This window comes from Haliotis asinina, chromosome 7, assembly GCF_037392515.1.
Source record: "Haliotis asinina isolate JCU_RB_2024 chromosome 7, JCU_Hal_asi_v2, whole genome shotgun sequence".
NCBI classification, from domain to species: Eukaryota; Metazoa; Mollusca; class Gastropoda; order Lepetellida; family Haliotidae; genus Haliotis; species Haliotis asinina.
In genome coordinates this window covers 33,377,813-33,402,423 of record NC_090286.1, presented here as the reverse complement: position 1 = coordinate 33,402,423, position 24,611 = coordinate 33,377,813, and the positions used below count along the sequence as shown (strand labels likewise).

General features: G+C 41.5%; 1 pseudogene; it reads left to right on the top strand.

The window, feature by feature from the left end:
• The first annotated feature begins 769 nt into the window (after positions 1-769).
• Positions 770-18,834, top strand: LOC137292200 (uncharacterized; annotated as a pseudogene).
• Positions 18,835-24,611: the final 5,777 nt, after the last annotated feature.

Here is a 24,611-nt window from a genome sequence, read left to right as displayed (position 1 = left end):
TGAATATCTAGAGCTGCCTTGGACTGATGCACGTCAGTCATGTCCATAATATAGCCTAAGTCTGTATCCAACTTCGACACAGACATGTTGACACATCATTCTTCCCGGTGACAAAATCATACATGCAATGCATGCTTGTAATTTTAGCCATACGGTTAATTTCACAGTTGACACAATCTAAAACTCACATCTCTCAGCATATTTTCTCACATTTCATATCAGGCACATTTCATGTTTTACACCAGTACCTAACGGCCATTTTATAAGTAAACTTACACAACAGATAATATTTACATTCTCCCCTGACTACACGGTGCCCCTTTGAGAATTTAATTTGAAGAAAGCGCTTACACGAAAACATTTCTGTTGTTATATTTTAAACATACACGAACATTCTATATTTTCAAAATGGACTGCACAGCTTGATACAGATGCCTCAACTAAGGACATGTAATCTGGAGTGTTTGGAATGCTTACTGATCTAATTATATAAACTGTTTATATATAGATTACTGTATATAGATTATCTCCGCCTGACAACTACGCCGTGGTCAAAAGTCACTGATTCCGCCTGTCAGCATCTGCAACAGGTTTCACCTTTGACCAACCCACTTCTGATACCTGTATATAATGCTAATCAGAGTGCACTGGCTTCAGAAACCACGACGAGCGCTGTGACACACGTTCCATTACACCTCAGGTGTCAAGCCAGCAGCCACCATATAGCAAGAAGACTGCGGGAAGGGTCTCCCCACAAGAACCCAACACAATGTATTCAACAACAGCCTTTACGCTGTTAGCTCTGCTAGCAAGTGCTCTGGCAGGTAAGCCATTACACTGTAACTATATAACAATTAGTATTATGCCAAGTATGTTTGTACAGGTAAGGATCAGGGTCCATAGCACCTCCTTGACAGAAGCATTGAGCTGACGGACACGTCACCTGTGTTTATGTGTGCAATTCTGCTATTATTGCTCTGAATTCACGGTACCCCACGAAATACATACACACCAAGACAGATGTAGTTAAATTATTTTTGTTGTTACATGTTGCAGTTGATGAAGTAGAGTGCGGTCCCTTTTGGGACTACAGGAACTGCTTCATCCAATAACATGAACGTTAAGGGGTTGTTGTGACGGTTATCACAATATTTCATACAAATCACAACAATGCTTTGTTGATTTTAACATTTGCATCTTTAGGACAAGGCTAATTGCACAAGCATAGATAAACTACATATCAAAGTCCGAGTGTAGAGATATCCAGGCAGGCGTATACGATGTTTGAAAATGAGCTGTACACATTTACACATTTATGGCAACACTATTTAAGACTGTAGGATGACTGAAGCTGCCTCGTAATTTCCATAAGAGTATAACTAGACAAAGTCGTCTGTAACATAAATAATTGTCATGCGAAGATAACGGATTGTTTTCCAAACATTTTTAACAGCTACCTAAGATCACGTTCCGGGCATTAGTCCACTGGCATACCCATTAGTATAAGGCCTAAAGTTGAAATCTGGGTATAGGGAAATAGGATAAATGAAAAGGTAGCCTTTTATTCAATTATAGGCTACCTTCTTCATTTGTCTTCTTTCACTACCCAATGTTACTAAAATGAATCATTCTTATTTCATTCGTATTCTTACATTTCCAATATGACCAACTTCACAACAATATAGGAAATGCAAAAAAAAATACATAAAAAGTGGACGTTACAAGATATCAAAAGTGACAACACTGTGTGACTAAAGTTGATGTTTTATCCTAGGGCCAATAACCTACCAGTCACGTGACGAGACAACATCCTGCGCCAGACGATGCCGAGGTGAGTAAAGTGCCTCAAATTAGAGTGGGTGTTGATGCTGTCTTCATTCAAATATCTATGATATATACAAATATACTATTTTAATTATCATATGTATTTTGTACATTTTCTGTATCAGACACGAGCAAATTCAACTACGTCCCTGGAACTACCTATGAATTCGAGTACAATGTTCAGACACAAGCATCCATGGAAGGAGCATCCAGTGATCAAGCAACTCTTGGTATCCGGGCAACAGCTGATATTGAGGTCCTGTCTAAGTGCGACATGGCTCTTAGGGTAAGTAACCCTTCATATATTTAATGGGGCAATGTCTAATACACCATGGAAAAAAAATAAGGGACTTGCCAACCTATGAAACGTTTTACTGTTGTGACATTTTAGTAACACCTGTTTCAGCTGCGTGACGTGAAGGTATACCAGTCTGATCCTTCAACCTCTACACCAATGAAGTATGCTGATGAGTCAGGGGAGTTCAGAAGGAATCTGGAAAGGTCGCCCCTCCGCTTCTCTTTCCAAGATGGCGTGATAGAGGATCTGTGTCCCACTGAGAGTGAAACCACATGGGCTCTCAACATCAAAAGAGGTCTTCTCACTGCTGTCCAAAACAGTATGGACATCCTGGAAAAGAATCAGAGAGTGAAAGAGGTAAAACAAGATGTATCTTTGTATACAACATACGTATTTGGATACATCTTCATAACGTCCTTGTTAGTTGTATTTGACCCGAAGACATCAAGATGGATATTTGTCTTCCATACATGCATAAAGTCAATCTTATGTCTCTCCAGAATGACGTCACAGGCGAGTGCAATACGGACTACACGGTGGCATCACGTGGCTGGTACTCTACAACTATTAAGAAGAGCAAGGATCTCCTTGGCTGCACCGATCGTAATGGCTATCACAGCTCGGTGCATGGTATGCAGTACCGAGTTCCTTCAGAGATTCAGTCTCTGCCTCTCATGAAGAGTACACACGAATGTGAACAGGAACTGGACAAGAACGGACTCCTCAAGAGTGCGCTCATCCGAGAGACACACACATTCAGGCCCTTCTCAAGGGCCACCAGCGGTGCCACCACCAAAGTCCTTCAGAGACTCAACTACAAGACTCAGAGATCTGGTGTTACCACAAGACGAGGTGAGCAGGTCAAAGATCTCATTGTCTAAGGCACGAGTATAACTGAATATAACAATCCCTCATTAGCATCATCATCTCAAATACAAGTTTGTAAATGTCTTTCTGTCTGATTTTCGTGCTTCAGATTACATTCGGAATCGGGCAGGACTTATGTTTGAACACGCCTATGGTCCAGGAAACAAAGACCAACCAATGAGAGATGCTGAAAGTAAACTGCGAGAAATCTGTCAGAATACACGAGAAGATATCCGCCCCGACACTCCACGCTTGTTCTCTGAGCTAGTCTACATCATCAAAAACCTCAATGTCGATGACATAAGAAGGGTCTATGAGCAAGTTAACTCTGGAGCTATCTGCACTGACAACATAGAGAGGGTCAAGTTAGTATAAACAATTCTGTATCACTATCATAACCCATATTCTATTATCATGTACACATATGTGACTTGGATGAAAATCTTAAGATCTTATCAAAATCAATATCATCTTTCATAAACATTTATATATCTACATTTGGTATTTGGTTCCATTCTAGGAAGTTCTTCCTGGACACTATTCCAATGGTCAGCACAAGTGCATCTGTTACGTTCTTGAAAGATATTCTGCTGAAAAGACAAGTCACTGGAGCTCAGGCAACCATGTGGATCACATCCCTGTCTCTCATCCCCTACCCAACTATGGAGATGTTGCAGGAAGTAAAGGTGAGCTTATAGCGACATCATAAAAATACAATGATATCGTGTTCACCCTCCATAAAAGCAGTGAAACAGACCATCCCATGTTGAGCTATAAAGTAACTATCAATCCATATATTTGCAGGTACTTCTTGATACCCCTCAGTACAGCAAGGTTGCCATGCTTCCAATCTCCACTATGGTCAACAATTATTGCAACCATCATGAAGATTGTTCTGGGGAATACACAATCACAAATATCATCTCCGCCATGGAGAAGACCATTGGCTATGGCTGCTACATCAGAGATTCTAATCTGGAGACTAGTCTTGTGGCACTTCGTGCTCTCGGAAATGCAGGCCATCTGGACAGACTCACCACTACACTCAACAGCTGCTTCAACAGACAAGCCAACCCCATGGAGGTCCGAGTAGCTGCCATCCAGGCCTACAGAAGACTTCCCTGTACTGCCGATGTAAGTTATAGAAATTGTTCCAAAACTCAATCAGACCTACCATGTTTCATTGAAATGTCATATCATATCTAATACAACTGTAATGTTTGAACATGTGTTCATTCCAGAGAAGTGAAGTTATGACAATCTATCAAGATTTCGATGAGGATCCCGAACTGAGAATTGCTGCCTACCTAGCTGTAATGCAGTGTCCATCTGAAGATGTCTTCAGGAGAATCCAAGCTTCTCTTGAGTCTGATAAGGAAGTTAATCAAGTCGGATCATTTGTCTGGTCTCATCTTACAAACCTGATGGAAACATCCGGTCCACAGAAGCAGACCATCAGACGAATCCTCCAGGATAAAACCCTTGGAAAGAATTTCGACCTCTCAACACTCAAGTATTCACGCAACTATGAAGGCTCACTCTTCCTAGAGAAGTTCAACACTGGCGCTATGCTCGAGAGTAATGTCATCTTTTCAGATAATTCCTTCGTTCCTCGTTCTGCTATGCTCAACATGACAGTGGATCTCTTTGGGAATTCTCTCAATCTGTTTGAGCTTGGTGGACGTATTGAAGGAGTGGAATATCTCATTGAGACCTATCTTGGCCCATACAGCTACTTTGGAGGAAAGGCAGCTAGGAAACCAAAGGTACTTTCACATATAAAGCAATCTCTTGTTTCGCTTTGGATACACACTCGTACACACACCTATGTGTAAACAAACTTGTATGTATGAATGTCAAACTCCGATCTGATGCATGTTTCAGAGTACTGTTAACCTTGATCACCTGAGAGGAGGCTTATACATGAGGATCTTTGGCAATGAAATGTACTATGACCATTTCAAGGGCGTAGATCCCTTGGCATCGATCAAGAACTTCAACTTCCTGGACTTCCTTATCAAGATGTCCAAGAAGCAGGACTACTCCTTCACTCAGAGTATGATGATCCTGGACAGTAGCATGATTATTCCTACCAGCTCTGGTCTCCCCCTCAATCTCACTGTAAACGGAACAGCCACCATCGATCTTCAGGCCTCTGGTCAAGTGGACCTCCGTAAAATGACAACTTCACCAAGCAGTCTCCTCATTGATGGACACATCAAGCCAAGGTACATTTTCAGTAATCAATTCCTTTTCAGCAAAAACACTAATGTGATCACACATTCCACGTATATATATTTGATATTATCAAATAGACTGAATGTGGACCTATGACCTTTTCCAGTGGAGCTATCAAGATTGTTGGCACAATGAGTATGGATGCCTTTGTCACCAAAACTGGCCTTCGAGTTGTCAACACCTGGCATTCCAGCACTGCATTGAAAGGACGTGTAGAACTCAGCCGAGGAAAGATTCTTAGTGCAGACATTGACTTTCCACAAAAGAAAATGGAAATCCTTGATGTCAAGTAAGCAAACTTTCAGGCCCTTCTTACCAATGCATGCATGTATATAATAAAGAGTGAGTGTGCTGTTGTCAGTTCATGATTCTCCATTCTCAACACTTCAACAATTAATCAAAACATGATATTCATAAAGATTAATATTTTCTTTCCTACAGCACAGAGTTCTTCAGCATTCATGGTGATCAGGAGAGGAAACAAGACTTGGTCACAGACAACCGAAAGAGGCTGGAACTGTGCACAGGCACCAGACTTGCCACCATCACTGGTCTTGAGATCTGTAATGAATTCCAGTGGTCTAATGCTTCCATGGTAGATGATGCTCCATACTTCCCCTTCACAGGACCCTTCTCTCAGAGTCTTGTTCTTTACAAGAGGGACACACACGCTGGCTACAAACTCATGGCTAAACAATCAACGGTCAGTGCATAGATTCATACAGTTACATTTTAGAAATGCTCATATGCATCAATCATTGTCGTTTCTGAGTTTGCAGTTTTAAGTATGTATGTTTATGAAATATTGAATTCACTGACGGAGCAATTTCCGATTCTTTTTCTTTTCTTTTCCAGAATCAGTATTCCACTGTGGCTCAGATAGCTCTGAACACACCTGGATCCAGGACTGATCGATCTTTGGCTTTCGACTTTCTTCTAAATAAGAAAGCAAAAGACCTTGAAATCAATCTGGCGTCCCCATGGAAGAAGGCAGCATTCAAAGGTGGGCTACTTAGATGGGTTTTTTTCTGCCTGTTTGTTGCTACAGTATTTCAAGAAACATAACGTCTTGTCATAACATACTAGGATTGAAAGTAAAATTATTCATGTCACTTTACAGGATCGATGGCGTATGAAAGTAAGAAGATCGGCATGAGAGGTAACCTGATTGTTGATGAATCAAGAGAATATGGCATCATCAGTGAAGTTGGTATCAAGAAAGTAAAGACATTTGTGACCTACATGCCCCGCCTGGAGATCAGGCGCCCCGGAGTCAAAATCATCCTACTTAGTGGAACAGTAGAGGCTGAAGCACTTAAGAGAGCTAGTGTTGAGTTAACCCTCAATGGAGTAACACCAAATGCAATCAGCTTTAGATGTAAGTACACTTTTCAAAACAGACAATCTTCCTCCAGAACCATTGGCTCAATCTATATAAAGCACCACAACCAAAGGCCATGTTTCATGGGGTTTTTTTACCTAAAATTACTCTTGCAGCTGCCTTACTGAACTCGAAAATTGAAAAGAGTGTGATGGGTACCTTCAGCCTTGCTCCAAAGCAGGACTACTTTCTTGAAGCTGGTTTGGTGTACCAGAACAGTGGTAGGAAGAAGTCCATCATCAAAGTCATCCCAACTTTAACAGTCAAGACCCCCAAACTGGAACTCGTCTCACTCTCTGGATCAGGAGACTATAAAGAGGGCAAATCACTCAAGGGAAGTGTATCTCTGGATGTCCACAAGGTCTTGGACAAGCCAATCACTCTTAAATGTAAGAAACCTAAGTGAGGAATGTTTACAATAACTATTTCGCATCACATGTTCAGAAATCGGAGAGTGTTTACATTTTGCAATATTACCTAGTGAAGAAACACGTTGATAGAAGAAATTCACTCATCACCAGGTAACCTTATGTATCAATGACTTGTCACTTTGTTATTGGAAATTATTTCAAATGACAACATATTAACCAGTCATAAATATTTTTTTAAGTAACCATCATATCACTTATAAATGTATTTCAATTCCAATGTATGTCCAAATCAGGTGACATCAAGAAGACTGGCGGTACTAAGAACAAGTACAGCGGTAGTGTAACACTTTCTTCCCGTTTCCTGGTCACCAAGCTGAGTGGCAATGTACAGACCAAGACGAGCACAGTCAGCACCTTTCTAACTCTCGACTACAATCTGCCTAAGATTCGAAGTATCAAAAAGGACAAGATCACATTCAGCTCTAAATACACTGATCGCAGCACCAAATCCCTCTGGAACTACCAGCTTAACACGTAAGTAAACAATCACACATCAAATTTATATTCACTGAACCGGCATCACAACCCTAATTGTTGCAAATGCTTCTTTGTCAAATCAGGTATCGTTTGTGTACACAGGATGATGCTTTTGTTTACAGAAACTTCGAGGACAAGAGATTCCCTGAGGTCAATTTCTTCACGGATCTTGATTTCTCTCACAACAAGAAACATACAGAAGCTGGTGCAACATTCCGATATGGACCTAAATCCAAGGATTCCTCCCGCCAGATCACAGGCTATGCTCTTGTTAACCATGACATTGGGTCCAAAACCAAGATTGACTACACAATGAAAACTACTGTGGGACCACTGGTGAGCCATTTGATCGTACAAATAATGGCAGATTATATCATTCTCATAGGCGACACATATTCACCACCTGCATAACGATTTCGTCATTTTTACTTTATGGTTGCATTCATTATTCTTTCAGGATGTGAAACTGAGCCTCAAAGGAAAGCATATGCAAGACAGTCGTTATCTGAATTCCAACATGACATTTGCCTATGGCAAAGGAAATACAGTTGATGCTGCTCTCAATCTGAGAAACAGTGGAAAGAAGACACTGAATCTCATGGGTGAAGCAAGACTTTCCTATCCAGGGAAAGAACTACATCTCAAGACGGATCTAATCCAGTCCAAGAAAGACTACACACACTCCATGACCTTCTTCATGGACAAAGAAAAATCTACTATGCTGACAACCTACAAACGACAGAGAGATGCAGCCCACCAGCTGAAATCTAACATCAACCTACATTACATCCAGCCAATCCAACTGACTGCTTCCACTAACCTGGACAACAAGGATGTCAAGCTTTCTGCACAGGCCGATTACGCTGGTGAGGTTTATGCAGTCAACACGGGCTATAAATACACCAAGACGCCAACTGCCAAGTGGAGCATGGACATTACATACCCCACAAGACATGTCATTCTCCAGGTCGAAGGTGGAAGGCGAGGTATCACATACGAGGGCTCTGCTGATGCTAAGTGGGATGCTGACAAGGATATTTCCAGGAGATTCCTCCTCACAGGAAAACTCAATCTCAGGTCACCTGGCAACTTTGCTTCGACTGTTGCAATAAAATACCCAACCAGAGATGTGGAGTTCAATATTAAGCATGCAAGTGGCAAACAGTACACTACACGTGCTGATTTGTCTTGGGACACTAACAAGAAGGTCAAAGTAGACACATCCTTCAAAAGGGTCCAAACACGAAATGGTCAGTCACTTGATGGTTCCGTCAAAGTGAAGACACCGTTTGCAGGATTTGAGGATCTAATGGCCCAGGCCAGCAGTGACAACAATGACAAGAAATATGGCTCTTCAATGCAAATCTCCTGGGGTGGAAAGAAAAATCAGATCTCTTCTGCGGTCAGTATGAAGAAACCCTTCTCTGTCCGTAACCTTGACCTGACTATCACAGGTACGTCCCCTTTCAAAGGATATAGAAGGTTCAGCACCGAAATAGATCACAGAGTGACAACTTCTCTTAACACCATCATGAAGGGAAGTTTAGAGGGAAAGAATGCCAAGCTCATTATGACTGGAGAGAACCGATGCACTGACCAGAAACGGGACGTTGAGGGTACTGTCACTTTCAAGTCCAACTTCAAGGGAATGCGAGCTGTTAATCTACGTCTTTCTCACAATGATGATTTCAGAAAGTTTGTCACTGACATTGCCCTGGATTTCAATGGTGATCAATACATCTATGATTTGGATATGGACCATGCAAGATCTGGATGGCAGTTCCAAAACACTGGTAAGCTCACACTGTCCTCTCCAAGCTACCGGGTCACCCACAACTGGCAACACAGGAATACTCACAACGACGTGAAAAGTACAGTGACAACAGAGTGGGGCAGGGGCCGACGCATCTTTGTCAACGTTTTTGGAAACCATGCTTCAAACACCAGAACAAAGGCCTTGGGAGGAGTAACCATTGAAACTCCATGGAAACCAATCCGCAGTCTTGACATCAACCTTGACCATGAACACGGAAGAGGTTTTATCCGCCACTCGTCCAACATCAAGCAAGGAGAGAATATTATTGGATCAGCAGGAATCAACTACATTAGATCTGATGGGCAAACAGAGTCTGACTTTACACTCGCATCACCTGTGACCAACCTTAAGGGAAAGATAAATGCTCACTATCTTACTTATCCACTTTCTGGACATGCTGAATTAGAATGGTCTCCATATAACAAATTGTCATTTGATGGTTCCTTTGCTGCACCATCCAAAGAGAATGTTGAAACAAATCTACGGATGACAAGTCCTTTTGAAAACTTCAGAGATATTGTCTTAAAGGCATCTCACAAGAGGGAAGGATCTGATTTGATATCCAGAGGAAGTTTCAGCTATGACATCAGAAAGGCCTTTGAATTTGAAGCACACGTCAATCCTGACACCCTGAACAATTACCGGGCAACACTGAAAACGCCTTTTGATGACTACAAATCGTTTGAAGCAGGACTTTCATACAATGGTGGCAGGAGAAACTTCATGAGCAAAGCTAACTTTGCCATCACTCCTGTCTTGGGAAACTTTGCAGGGATCTTGAACTGGAACCTCGACGATATGAATGGAAAGATGAGGATAGATACCCCATTCCATAACTATCAGTACCTCCAGGTGTTTGCCAGCAGTGAACTTACAGGCAAGGGGAGGCGCTCACACATTGAAACAGAATACTATCCACGGAAAAGTGTTAGCCTTGATGCTGTCTATGCATTTGGAACCCCCATCATCATGGACGTCACCATCAAGACTCCATTTGAAAACATGGAACACATGAGTGCGTCCCTAAAGCATGCTCTAAGAAGACGCTCTCTGCAAACACATGCTGAGGTTACGTTTGCCTCTGACAGCAACCTGGCTGGCGATCTGAAACTGAACTGGGCTAAGGGATATGATGGCAGTCTTGTCATCACCACACCTTTCCATGGTTATGAAATCAACAAGCTATCTGTCAGACATGAGGGCAGTTGGGAGGATTTCAAGAGTCATGGGGAAATTCAAATGACAAGGAAAACTGGAGAAGTGGACCTTGATTTCCGTCATGGCTTTAGATCAACTGGAACATTCACACTTAAGACACCATTTACTGGCATGGAAGAAACTAAAGTTTCATTTAACAAACGTGGCTTTTGGAATAACATAAGGGGTGGTATCATCATCACCTACGCAAGAGATCAAACAATTGACATCTCTGGCCAGAACAGATTTACCAATGGACGCCTGGACACAACACTTCTCATCAAATCCCCCTTTTCAGATAACATCAAATTTGGCATAGATCATGATGGTCAGCTAAGAAGCTTCTCAACTAAGGTATCTGGAGCTGTTGGATCACGGCACTCCTTCAACTCAGAATCAGCATTCACTCTCAGATATCCATTGATAGATCTATCTACCAACTTGGCCTACACAAGGGATTGGAGGAGCAGAAACATTGGCCTCAAGCTTCACAAAGAAGGCTACATTAATGACATCAACGCCAAAGCAACTGGAATTCTGGACAATGAACAAGTTGATGTTTCCTTCATACTTAAGACTGATGGCAAATATGAAGGATCTCTCACCATGCAGACGCCATTTGAAGACTACAAAGATGTTGGACTCTCTTTCCAACATTCTGGAAACATGCAGAGGTTTACAAGTCAATGCACCATTAGGTACATGGATGACAAGTCTTTGGAGGGCACCCTGACTTTCTGGCAATCTGGCCTGGCTCATATTGATACCAAAGCAGAAATCAAGACTCCCTTCCTGGGATTTGAATCGCCCCTTTTCAAATACCGCCATTCATTGGCTGACACTCAAATGACATCCAATGCTCTCGTTCTCTATGGACGTGGACAACGAATTACATCTGACCTCAGCATCCAAACATCACCTAAGATCAGCTTTGAACTAGCTGTTCAAACACCCTACGGCAGATTCCAAAACAATAAACTTGTGTTTACTCATTCTGGGCCAATGGCCAGCTGCACAAGTCATGCCGAAATGGAACTTCTGGGCAATACAGTCACTGCAGATTCATCATTTGAACACGGAATGTCCACCAGAGCCAGTCTCTCCATCATCTCTAATATCGAGGGTATGGAAGTGGTCAAGGCATCTCTCAACAAGGAGGGAAGTACTGACAACTTTAGAGGTACTGCTTCAGCTTCCCTGAAGGATTCCACCATTCAAGCCGATATCACAGGTAGAATTGCACAAGATATCAGAGGAAGCCTTTCTCTAAGAACCCCCTTCACAGACTTTAGAGACACAGCTATTGTCATTGAACACACGGGCAACTGGAATGATTTTAACAGCGAAGGATTGTTCCGATACATGGATGGCAAAACAATTGAGAGCAAAGTCAAGTTCTTCAGTAATGGATATAGGCAAATGAAAACAAGTGCTCAGCTGAAGACACCCTTCACTTCATATGAAATGATGACTGTCGAATATGGACATGATTCCAGGACTAATTACTTTAAATCCAACTCAGCAGTCACCTATGGCAACGGACAGAGAATTACATCAGACATCTCTGCAGAAACAGCTAGAGATATCAATGTAAATGCTGTGATCAAAACTCCCTTCAAGGACTTCGAACTTAGCAGAGCAATCTTCACTTCCACTGGCACTCTTAGAAATCTGAAAAACAATGCAGAACTTGAGTTTGCCAAGACCAGGCTAACTGCACAGACCAACTTTGCAAACATGGGATCAACAAAGGGGGATCTCATTATCACAACAAACATTCCTGGTTATGAAAGTATGAAAGGTTCCATTGGAGTGGAAGGAGATCTCACTGATCTGAAATCTACAGCACTTCTTAACATTAAGGATTCTACACTTGAAGTAGATGTCAGTGCAAGTGTGAAGAACAGAATCATGGCATCCGTGACAATCAGAAGTCCTTTCCAGAACTTCAGAAATGTAGGAGGCTTTATTCAGCACTCAGGGTCGCTTTCCCGATTTAACACTGAAGGAAATCTTCGCTACATGGATGGAAAAGTTATTGAAGGCAAAGTGGACTTCTTAAAATCTGGACTGACACATATTCAAGCGAGCACAGAACTTAAAACACCTTTCCAAGGATATGAAAGCCAATCTGCAGAGTACAAACATTCACTCGAGAATGGTCGTCTAAGCTCCACCATGGATGTCAACTATGGTCAGCGTCAAAAAGTACTGATGACTGTAAATGGCATGATGGCCCCAACAATAGACATAAGTGCTACACTTAGAACTCCTTTCAGAAGCTTCGACAATAGCAGAATCGTCTTCACTCACGATGGGCCTATTAGCAACTGCAGGAGTCACCTGGAACTGCAAGCTATTGGGAAGACACTCACTGCAGATTTGGATTGCCAGACTGGTACCTCTGTCAGCGGTAACTTGAATGTAGTCAGCAACATTGAAGGCTTGGAGAGCATGAGGGTAGCTTACAGTAAGGAAGGGGATATCAATAATCTCAAAGCTAAAGGATCCATTGGAATCAGAGAGGCAACATTAGAAGCATCTCTCAACAATGTCTTCAGCTCAAGGCGACTCTTGACAGACTTAACTGTTAGAAATCCATACACAGAAGATATTGTTGCACGTGTAGATTTCAGTGGCAGACCAACCAACTTCAAAAATCAGATTTCAGCCAGCATGGGCACTGGTGGTTCCATCTCGTCTGACTCATCCTTCCGGCTTAGAAATGGAGATATTGATATCAGCTCAGGATTTAACTTCAATCTGGCAGGACTCGGACAGACAGGAAATATCAAATTCCACAAAGAAGGACAACTTAATAATATGAAGATGAGCATCAATGGTGATTACAACAACAGGAAAGCAAGTATGAAAGCCGAATTCAGTGCACTGGATGACATCCATGGTCAACTCAAAATCGTAACACCATTCAGGCCATACAGAAACCTTGGCTTCTCTTTTGACCATTCTGGCACATGGACTCGTTTTGCTTCCCAGAGTATGGTTCAGTTCATGGACAGGAGAAAGATCACTGCAAAACTCAACCATTTTAATCATGACATTGATCGTTTAGAAAGTAGCTTAGAAATTACTACACCTTTCCAAGGCTACGAGTTCACCAAGGCTGAGATTGATCATGCTGCAACAACTAATGGAATCAACTGCAATGCTGCTGTACAGTATGCACAAGGACAGAAAGTTACAGGAGAACTCCATGCAACGATTTCGCCAAAATATGACTTGGAAGTCAAACTGACTACACCGTTCAGACAATATGAGGTTCTCTCTGCATCCACATCATTTGAGCATGGAACTGATAGATACAATCTAGAAAGCAAACTGAATGCAGGAAATGGCAATCACTTTGGTCTTGAGTCAACTATTGACATGTCTGCCACGCCCTACACAGCAGTTGCACGGATCGCAACACCATTTGACAACTTGGATTCTGCTGAAATCTCTTTGACACATGCAGGTGAACTACGGAAGTTCAGGTCCACAGCCACAATACAAACTCCAATGACTGGTACTCACACAGGTGAAGCGTCTTTCGGCTACACATCCCTGTCAGAAATGGAAGGTTTAATATCTCTTTCAGATAACATCAAGTTGGCTTTCCACAACACCAACAGAAACCAGAAATACCAATCTCACATTGAGGCTACATGGAGTCCTACAGACAGAATAGCTTTTGATGGATCCTACCAATTCCTTGATCTGTACAGTGAGAAAGAACTGACAACAGATTTGACCCTGGTTACACCTTTTGAAGTTGTCAAGTTGACTGCTCTTAGGTTTGAACATCATCAAGGATCGGATAAATATACAGAGAAGCTGGAAGCCGATTACAATGGTGACAATATTCTGGATATGGACATGGAGATCTCCCGAGGTTCAAGGGAGCAGGGAACATTTACAATGAGGAAGCCAAGGCCAATGCAGCTGACTCTTTCCGGGGAAATAGCTGATGAGAACATCGATGGAGAGATGTTTGTCAACTGGGACAGAGATGAGCCCGAGAGCAACATCAGAATCCAGACCACACTGACGGACAGGAGCAGACAGTCCATGTTGAACAAAGACCTGACACTGAAGTTTATTCATCCCACCCGCACTGTTGGCATCATTGGAAATGTCCTCAGTTCACAACTGCAAGCAAAGAGTCGTGGAGAGTTCATCTGGAATGAAGATGCAGGACACAAACTGTTCTATGATGTGGATGTTAAGGACCGTAGCCGCCGTTACAGTAAGATGTATGATGGCACCTTCAAAGTGGGATCCCCTCTGAGAAGTCTCCAGATGGATGGGTCACACAGGTGCAAGCAAAACTTTGGATGGAGCCTTCTCCTGGGATGCAGACAGAGATGACACAAAGAAGATTGGTATGAAAGCTGTCTTCACACCTGGTGACAACAACAAGCAAGCTGATCTGTCTCTCAGACTTCCTTCTATCGGCAAGGTAGGAACACCTTACTTACAGTAAACTTTATGTCAACATGATATTTTGAGTTTATTACCAAGGCAATTGCCATGATGAATAATGCACATTAATTCTCTATAGACACAATAAGGATAAAAATATAAGTGTTGTCAATGATCTTCAGAACATCCAGATCGACACCGAAATGCTGCTGAATGATGGCAGAACAGTCTTCAATGGCAAAACACAACTGTCCTACTCCAGTGACTCCCGAAAGACCCTTACACTTACATCTCGACTGGATGACATTTCCTACGGATGGGGTAACACCAACTACAGTTTTATGGTTGGCATAAGTCACCCATATACAGTTGTGGACGTCAAACTTACATCCCACATCGGAAGCTCCAGCGAGAAAGTATCTGCTGGAAGTGGAATCACCTACCTAACAGCCAGAAGGGAAAGACAAAACTTTGCCCTCAGAGGCGAGATCAACAAAGTGAGGAAGCAGATACAGCTGCAGGTAAGAATGTCTTATTGTTCGGTGAACAATTTGTCAAAGCTTAAACTCATTAACTAGTAGAATCCTATGAATAATATGATGTCTCAATATATATGTCATTTGTGATAACGTTTATATTATAATCAAATGTAAATATGAAGTAATAATGACATTCTCATGACAAAGATGGTATCAAAGTATTTGTCTGACCACTATAATATAGTTCCTGCTTTTATAGATGGAGACCCCAATCAAGAACCTGGACCTCTCTGGCGAGATGGAGGAAAGTCCTTTCAAGCTGAAAGTCAGGAACTTGTATGGAGACAAGATTGTCCAAGCACACCTTACTGTTGACACCGAAAGGAGAATGGTCGACTTCCAAACTAACTATGATCTAGGTAGGTTCTACAACATCCTCCTTCTTTGGAAAATTATTTATATATGATGAACATTTCATCAGATTTTTTTCAATGCGGAAATATGACTGCAAAAAAACATATTCTACTTCAGACAACTCTGGAAAGACACTGAACATGAATGCCAGATACGTCAATTCAAGCGCCATGCAGGCTGAGGTTTATCATCAGGATAATTCTCGTCGACTCTCTGACAGTCTTGTTGCCCTCAGACTTAACACATCCCGTCTTCTCCATACCAGGATATCCTGGAGGCCACGGATGATCGCTGATATTCAGGTATTAAATGCTGGAGAATATATGTAATTACTGTACTTACTGAAATGTATGGAAATCAAAACGCGTCACAAGAAAACTTTCCACATTTAAGATGTCATTTTCATAAATGAGTACTCTTGCATTTTTAAAGGGATACTTGACCAAGACGGTGGAGACATATGGGCAAGATAGCAAGTCCATTTTCCACTCTGTATACGAGTCTGTGGGACAGGAATTGTCCGGCAAGTACCACCGAATTGCACAGGCCGCCAAAGAAGAACTCTCTCCTTACCTAACCATGTTGGAATCAGAGATGGCTTCCATCGAGAGACAGCTGGATTCTATCAGGAGGGATATCAGGCGCATGTACAACCGAAATGACTTCTACATTGCTGCCATGGGAGATTACTTCAGTCAGGCATTGTAAGTCTACTAGTGATTTCGTTTATATCTATACTGGGATCATTTTATGGGCATATATAAGAATATAACATTCTTTAAAGCTAACAACATCGTGAAAAAGACTATTCACACCTTGATTACCTTGAGTAAACTTCTTTCCTTCAGCGAAGCATACAAAGACCTTGTGACTTCAACAAAGGAAGTGTTTGCTTCCACAAATCAGAAACTGGCGGAATATATGCAGGAGATGACAAACTTTCCCATCGGACAAAAATATCAGGCCATCGTTGCTGAAACCCTGACCAACTTTAAGGTTTGTGTCCCTTAAAAGCTTACCTTTTTCACCAGTTCCTTGTTGTAATGTCCTATTTTCCACGATCCATTCAAATGGGTTTCGTGGCTCTATCCTTTTTAAAAAGAACAGATGTGTTTCAACAGATCATCGAGATATTACTTTCTGGCATTGATATGTTCTATTTAAAATATTATATTTTCACTGTAGCGTGGTGTGGATGAGCTTGTTGGCATGACCGTGGTAATGATCTCTGGACTGGATGAAAAGCTGCAGAGTATGAGGAACACTTATTATCATCATTACAACAACCTGCAGAATTCGATTACAGGTAATCTATTTCAACTCACTATAAACATTTGAGCTTTGTTTCGAAATCTATGTACAAATTACAACCATCATGAAAATTCATTTTTCACATTATACTGCATCTCTCACAGAGCTGAAGAACCATCCTCGATTGGCGACCATCAGACTTCAGCTGGCTGACACCTACCAGCAATACCTCAGTGCCATCACCAACAAAGTACAAGGTCTTAACATCCCCAGCAAGTACAGCGCAATTGTAGAGCACACACAAAAGATGATGACCTCCCGTCTGGGAGACATCATGAAGAGGGACGACCTCCAACATCTGCTTTCCCTCACCAATGGTGCTTACCAAGAGGTCAGTCCAAATCTTATTTCGAAGATTGATTCAGTGTAGTGCAAGGCAATAGAGCTTTTCAGTTTACAAATCTGGCAAAACAACTGGCGATTTCAACAGCATAAATGAACTATCGATGGTTTACAGGGTGTGTGGGCATACAACTACTGGCAAGTAGAGGAGAACCTCAAACAGCACCTGCACAGCATCTACGAGATCATCAAGGAGATGATTGAGGAGGAGGTTCTGAAGTACAGGGAACAACTGGTCTTCCTGGAAAAGTCCAAGGTCACAGTTTGGGATCCTGAACATGGAGAGATCCAGATGGACTTATACCTGCCTATCCCACTTCAATCTCTGGACACACTTCCAGAAATTCAGACGTATGTCCAAAGGGCAAAGACTGCAATCAACACATACATTCCAGACAAGGCAACCTACCAGAAAGTAAGTTACTTAACTTATGTGTACACAGACTCAATTTCTTGAAGTATGTTAAAATATGATGTGTATTACCAAATATTTGGTTCGTATACATACCCGGGGATATAACTTTGACATGAACGTTTTATTCATTCTTGAACCTGGCCATTCTTTGACTATTTTGTTGCAGCACATGTTTCTTTGACCATTTTCAGTACATGCCAACATCATTGTGGCGAACACCCAATGCTACAACGAGGATTAATCGTGAAATGAAAGTAAGTACATTGGAAGTACCTTGAACTTTGCAGCTCTTTTTTTTCATTTCTTCAACTGCATTTTCAATTATCCCGTTTGTTTTGTCATTTTGTATAAAAGCTATATCACTCTCCCACATGTGAGAAAGCCACGAATTAATCAAGAAGTCCGAAGTTGATTTTGTGAAACAAAATAATGATATCCACAAATCAATAATGTAGTGATTGACATCAGATCACTAAAAATATGTTACGTACAATGAAACATCTTACACAAGTCTCTTCAATACTTCCATCTATTGCAGGCCTTGCCAAATGCTCTTCAGAGACGTCCCGAGAGAAAGTACAACGCCATCCCTCTCTAAGACCACAACCTTCCAACACCCATTGACCCCCTTACATAGAAACGATCTGAGCTTATTTATTGACAATTTATAGTACCAACCTCTTTATGTAAGATTAATGTTACTTGTAAATTGTACTGATCAACGATACAGTGCAAACTATTTGAATATTTAGTACAGAAACTGCAAAATATGTCTGCTATGTTTGCTATGGTTGCTTGTAAACAAACATTTCCATTATGTTGAATGTTTGGTGTCTTTTGTTGAGTACATGTTCCACATAAGAAAGCAAAGTAGCATGTAACAAATTCCTTCCCAGTCCAAGAATAAATATTTGCATTCAAAGTGTTTCTTGTTGTATTTTGTGGTATTATATCGTTACTTTCTGTGATGGATGTATCGGATTGTTGACGTTTCATTGGTCTGGCGTGGTATCTCGCTGGCATGGTATCCTCTGGTCATCTGTTAATGATATGACAACTGTTTGATGTAATCAAATCGGGTTCATGTCTCGAAATGGTCGAACCTGTCGACGTAGTGACGCGGCGCTGTGAGCATCGTGGTACAATGTAATAGTGATAGTATGGCGATCTTATCCTGGCACATTATCTGCTGACAAGTACATTACTATCCCCGGTCATAGGACACGGTCATCCTTTTCGTTAACTTTTTAACTCCCTTGGGACCATACAGCCATGATGCCTATTAGGCACAATGAACAAAACACTCACATTGCAAGCACATCCTCATGGGTACCAATTTTACAGCTGAATGGATTGAGACAGTATGGATCTTTGTATCTTGATACCAGGCAAATTTGCCAACCTCGGGATCCGAACACTGATAGGTCATGACCACTTTTCTTACTAGGTATCCTTGTTGGCTGATTACTACTGTCAGATATCCGGCCAGTCTGGTTGACTCATCTCTGTAGTCTGACCCAAGGTCTGGCTTGTGCAGCCAAACGTTCTGGTAATGTGGCTGTTCGAAGACTCCCATCTTTCCATAGTCTCTTTCTCGCACCTGGTGATTTTGGGAATTTAGACGAATGAAGGTGTTTTGTACTGTTGGCGCCTAAAATACACGTGCGGATCAATAAAATCAGGATATTCATATTCCATTCACAGCACATGCGAACATGTGTTTTTTACACTCGTAGCTCACAATCAAAACACTTTTCAAACACGTTTGCTTTCAAGAAAATAATCCCAAAGAGCGATATGTATGCTTTCTTTTGTACATCAGTTTTCTTCATTTCTATAAAGTCCCACGAGACTAAGGAAGGCACTATCTCGCAACACGTCTCACAATAGTCAAAAAAAAGAACACAATGCCTTACGATATATCACAGTTGGAAACTATCCCTGACACACGTCTCCCCTTGACGACGACCTGTGAACTTTTAATATTAAAATGTACTCAATATTTACCATTGGTAGCCAGGAATTGTTTCAGTCGTGTTAGGATGTGGTTCGCAATTCCTCTACACACTTACATTAAAGAACAGATGTTTCTACTGACAGAATCTTCTGGTATTATGGTCACTTTTAAATGACATGGCACAACTTTATGGATGATCAACTTCTTTATTCTAACAATTGTGATGTTTCGGCAAAGTTTCTTATACCGGGTTGAAGCATATGGGGGGATGCTGGGGTACACCAACTTGTATACAAGGTAAGATAATACAATAACAATATAAAATGTGGGGAAGCAAAGCATCATGATGGGCTACAGTGACGTGATGATGATAAAACAAAATGAGATGAGTGGTGAAAGGAAGTAAATTAGGCAGAAGCCAAGTTGGATTTCTGCTGTGGCATATGCTTGAAAACGGTTTACGAACATATACCGAAACGTCTCAGTTGTTTAAGTAAAGGAGATGATCACCCATAAAGTTGTGTCCTCTCTATACCAACCTCTATACCTCTATACTTCTAGAATGCCACTCAAACAAGTTAGTTTTAAATGAATATTTTGTGTGTTGGAAGAACATAGGAAAATCTTTTTTCCACATTCTTAAAAAAATCTCTGCTGTTAGAAGTGTCAAGTTTACGTTACAGAGTGAAGACCTGATCTTCAGCAATCCATTTTTGTCATAAAAGGTCACTAACGGCATCTTGTGGATCTTCTTGGTTCATGTCATCGTATGATCTATGCCCATTATGTCAACCACTGGATATTGGTCAAGATTTTTACTGACCACATAGCTTGGATATGTTGCATATTGTGTGTTTGTATTTGAGTGTCTGCATGTATATCTGCATGTCTTATGTCCATTCAAGCCAACAGCCTTCTCCTCGCCGTCCAGGTCCTTGTTTGGTTTTGACCCAGGACTGTTTCTTTTTCCTTAACATTGCACTGCAACATGACATTTTATCCCCTTCCCAGACGACAAACGATGACAGAGTATTACCAAATTTGAGTGCATTTCAGCTAGATGACATCTGTGCAAAGATATTTCAATATTACAATCTTTATAAATTACGCAACCTAGTTCTTGTTTTCGGAACAAAACTTGAACGAACAAAAGACAATTGTTTTTACAAATTGGCTTTTGGTGTGTGATCAGTTAAGTTTCGAATGCTTGTCGTAAGAGGACTTGTCTAACACATCGTATCATTCGCTAGATTGTCTGGTTCAGGCTGAGTTAATTACAACAAATCCAGTCATAGTATCGGAATTGTGTACTGGATTGTCTAATTCAGACACAATTATTTACAACAGACCCGTGCAGGTCTGTGTCAGAATTGGTCTTCAGTGACCAATGCTCCTCGTAAGAGAACGCTAACGGGATTGAGTGGTCAGGTTGGCTGACTTGTCTAACAAGTCATAGTATCGGAATTGGGTACTGGATTGTCTGGTTCAGACACAATTATTTACAACAGGCCCGTGAAGGTCTGTGTCAGAATTGGTCTTCAATAACCAATGCTCCTCGTAAGAGAAGGCGAACGGGATCGAGTGGTCAGGTTGGCAAGTCATCGTATAGCAATTCTGTAGATCGTCAAAGAATCAGTTTTAAAACAGCGATAAACGACAAACAAAGGACAGACTATTAATATTCTTTTCTTTGTTGGCAAGATGTTGTACGTGTTACGTAATAGTTGACAATCATTACACAGTGCTATACGATATATACTGCATTTACAAGGAATAAACTTCCTTCAAGTGGTAAGTCATGTGTGTCACGTCCTCCGCCATGTAACCACATAGTCAACCACATTTCTGCCTCTGAAAAAAAAACTGCTCTCACACTTCCCTCTTGCAAACGATAGGACCGACGCTTAGCGTCAACAAAGTGTTTTGACTCTGTTGGGTAAAATACCGTTTTGATCAGCATTCCAAATTACATGACGGTGTATCAGCTTAATGAGGGAGGAAACCCCGAAGGCATGCAGATCTCACGGAGTATTGATTTTGGTGGAACCCATGAGCATGGGTTTGATGCAGAGTGAGTGAGTGGGTGAGTTTACTTTTACGCCGCACTGGGCAATATTCCAGCCATATAGCGGCGGTCTGTAAATAATTGAATCCAATGATCAACAGAATGAGCATCGATCCGTTCAAATGGGAACCGATGACGTGTCAACCAAGTCAGCGGGCGTGACCACCGGATCCCATTAATCGTTTCTTAGCATAGTCGCCTTTTGTGGCAAGCATGGGTTGCTGAAGACCTATTCTACCCGGATCTTCACGGGTTGGTTTGGTGCAGGGAAACCTGAAACAGAATCGTGGGAAATCGGAATTGGAACACACAATGGTTGATTTCTAGAGTGCCCAGCAGTCACATCTCTGCAAAGAGAATGTCTATGCCTTGATGTCGGTTTCAATTTCAACCCCACAATCACCAATTACGCTATTCTACCTCCTCATCTGCCTGCCCTTGTAATAGTGAATGACTCTAGTTTTACGCCGCTTTTAGCAATACTCCATCAGTTATACTGCTGGGGACACGAGAAATGGGTTTCAAACACTGTACATGTGTGAGGAATCTTAACCGGTCTTCGGTGTTATCAGAAAACGCTCTACAATGCAGAAACCTTTACAATACAAACGTAATGGCAATCATGTACCCGTCTTAAAACATGGCATTACAAAATCCTGTCTTAGTCATCCTCGAAATGAAAGAAGTATGTGAGTTATACCACTTTGACAGTATCATGTCCTGTCAGCTCAGCGTTGCAACATAGTACAAACTCTAAGAAGTCGCTTGAATTTACCACAGGACAAGAATAGGGGGAAATCTGGGATTCAAACCGACGACCACCAAAGAAAGATGAAGGGAGGCAGCTCTAGAGCAACGATCCTCAGTACCCTGAAACCACTTATCTCCCTTGTAAAGTAAGGAAGGAAACGACTTGTCTCTAATACAGTACACTAACGATATGTGATGCCTATTGGAAGACGTGGATTAGGTACTGTGGTAGACTTTCATTGCTCAAAATATGTCCATTGTCGTATTCCGAGAAACACATTCGGTAATACGTTACAACTGACATTGTGAGCATTAATTACAGTGATCCCTTCGCTTGGGATCGACCGTCTCTGTATCTCCTTATTGTACCTATTTACACACGAGAACAGATAAACACAAACATAAACAACAGAATCACAGTTTGTACGTTTAACGGCCCGGTGTTTCGAGAACCATTACTTCTCGTAGTTGAGGTGGTCACTGTCTTCATAGTAACATGTTTTGTTACTTTTGGACTAACTAGCGTCGAATGTTTGGTGCTTCTGTGAACTGACGATGCCGTTGTTGTTTTACCTGGAAATGTGACAGGAAAGTCATTTACACATTTGTCATCGATATAATAAAATGATTAACTTTCATTGCTCCCACCACAAATTCAGGCTTATTTAAGACAGGCTGTGGTTACTTCGTCCCTTCTACCTGGTACCATCTCATCAAGGTGTATTCACACACACACACACACACACACACACACACACACACACACACACACACACATACACACATACACACACACACACACACACACATTTACACACTCTCTCTCAGAAACGCTGCATCACCCGCCGTGTGTTTCAACGTCTATACCATTAATTTCTCACAATTCAACACTACCATCACTGTTTCATCTATATGAGCACTCTGTAATCCTTCATCCCATATCGTCAGTGTGTCCCCATTAATCCCATATCATCAAGTTGTCACTATTTATCCCTAATAAAATTATGAACACCATTATGAGTTTACATAGTAAACAAGATTGGTTACAGCTAGTTATTGTTCGGATATCGTAGGAATCGGATTATCGAGGTCCGGACTAACAGCGGCCTGACTGTATATACTATAGAAATAATTTCAATATCTGGCATTCACTGACGAAATCAACTGGGATGAGACTGGCAGCAGACGCTCTAACCATGCCCGCACTAATCCCATCTTGCAAAACACACGGTTAACACCTCATTCTTCACACTTCGTAGCCAAGGGAATAAAACCGCCGTCTTTGGTTGTCATCAATGTCATATTTTACGATCATATTTAGTGACGGCAAGAAAAAGTTGTGACAATCTTCAAAACAAGCGAGATTGTATCAGATATGAGTGATGTTGTGAAAAAAAGTGTACTCATCCCCCCCCCCCCCCCCCCCCACCCCCCACCCCCACCCGAGAGCAATAGAGTGACGTCACTGGAGGTTTGTAACATTAGTTTGTCACTGTTCATTCCTGTTATCAGTTTGTCACTGTTCATCCCCATCATCCATTTGTCACTATTTACTCCATATCATCATTTTCTCACTCCTAGTATTTGTCCGGTATAACCAGTTCACCACTATTCATCCGTTTATCACCAGTTCACCACCATTCATTCGTTATCACCAGTTTATCACTATTATTCATTATCATCAGTTGATCCCTATTCATCCCCATTATCAGTTTGTCACTGTTTATCCCTACCGTCACCGTTATCTGTGTGTGGCTTTTTAGAAAAGAAGCACAGGGTTGTTTGTAAATTACAACAAACACTCTACGAAACAGGCAGACTGAACACCTATACGTGGATGATTGTACTCATCTGTGAACAAGAGACAATAGGGTACCCCGTTTTTTCAAGAACCATTCGTTTCAATAAACATGGTGGAAAACGTGAC